The 1,414-nt window shown below is 40.3% G+C and overlaps 1 protein-coding gene across 1 annotated transcript in view; it reads left to right on the forward strand.

Annotated features, from left to right (window-relative positions):
- ABCB5 (ATP binding cassette subfamily B member 5) overlaps positions 1–1,414 on the forward strand; it is a 139,550-nt gene that overhangs the window by 28,118 nt on the left and 110,018 nt on the right. The window lies entirely within an intron of this gene.

Consider the following 1,414-nt stretch of genomic DNA (forward strand, 5'->3'; position numbering starts at 1 on the left):
GGGAGAGTAGGAGGGAAGAAAAGATAGATCAGTAATGGACCAAAACCTCTGGAAGGGCTAGTTAACATTTTGCAGCATCTTTTCTACATTCAACTGACTAAAACATTTTCAACTCCGTAAAATTCCTTTACTCTGCATTTGGGAGCACATCAAAATGTCTTGGATTGATGGCGTCACCTATTGGTGGTCCCTGGATATTATCCCATTCAACAGCGATAACTCATTTTAACCTTCTAGTCTCTAACTTGGAGGAATTATGCACGTGTTGTGCCTTTCCCGCCTCGCTTTACTAAGAGCTTTCCTGCACCAGCATTTGTGTCTCAGGTAATTTCTTCCTCACTTTTAGATACATATACACACTCGTGTGTGCGCAGGCACAAATGCAGCAGAGAGTTTTTCCACGTTCCATCATTTAGTCTTTTTTTTTTAATTTTAATGTTTTTTTATTATATTATGTTAGTCACCATACAGTACATCCCTGGTTTCTGATGTAAAGTTCAATGATTCATTAGCTGCATATAACACCCAGTGCACCATGCAATACGAGCCCTCCTTACTACCCATGACAAGTCTATCCCATTCCCCCACCCCCTCCCCTCTAAAGCCGTCAGTTTGTATCTCAGAGTCCATAGTCTCTCATGCTTCATTCCCCCCTCTGATTACCCCCCTTTCTTTATCCCTTTCTTCCCCTACTGATCTTCCTAGTTCTTATGTTCCATAGATGAGAGAAATCATATGATAATTCTTTCTCTGCTTGACTTATTTCACTTAGCATTATCTCCCCCAGTGCCGTCCATGTTGCAGCAAATGTTGAGAACTTGTTCTTTCTGATAGCTGAGTAATATTCCATTGTATATACGGACCACAACTTCTTATTCCAGTCATCTGTTGAAGGGCATCTCGGCTCCTTCCACAATTTAGCTACTGTGGACAATGCTGCTATGAACATTGGGGCGCATATGGCACTTCTCTTCACTACGTCTATACCTTTGGGGTAAATACCCAGTAGTGCAATGCTGGATTATAGGGTAGCTCAATTTTTAACTTTTTAAGGGATCTCCAAACTGTTTTCCAGAGTGGCTGTACCAACTTGCATTCCCACCAACAATGTAGGAGGGATCCCCTATCTCCACATCCTCTCCAGCAATTGTTTCTTGCCTTGTCAATTTTTGCCATTCTAATTGGTGTAAGGTGGTATCTTAGTGTGGTTTTGATTTGAATTTCCCTGATGGCCAATGATTTTAAACATTTTTTCATGTGTCTGTTAGCCATTTGTATGTCATCATTGGAAAAGTGTCTGCTCATATGTTCTACCCATTTTATGATTCGTTTATTTTTCTCACGTATTGAGTTTGAGAACTTCTTTGTAGATCTTGGATACCAGTCTTTTATCTGTAGCATCATTTGCAAATAT

The sequence above is a fragment of the Ailuropoda melanoleuca genome, chromosome 1 (assembly GCF_002007445.2).
Source record: "Ailuropoda melanoleuca isolate Jingjing chromosome 1, ASM200744v2, whole genome shotgun sequence".
In the NCBI taxonomy this organism is placed as follows: Eukaryota; Metazoa; Chordata; class Mammalia; order Carnivora; family Ursidae; genus Ailuropoda; species Ailuropoda melanoleuca.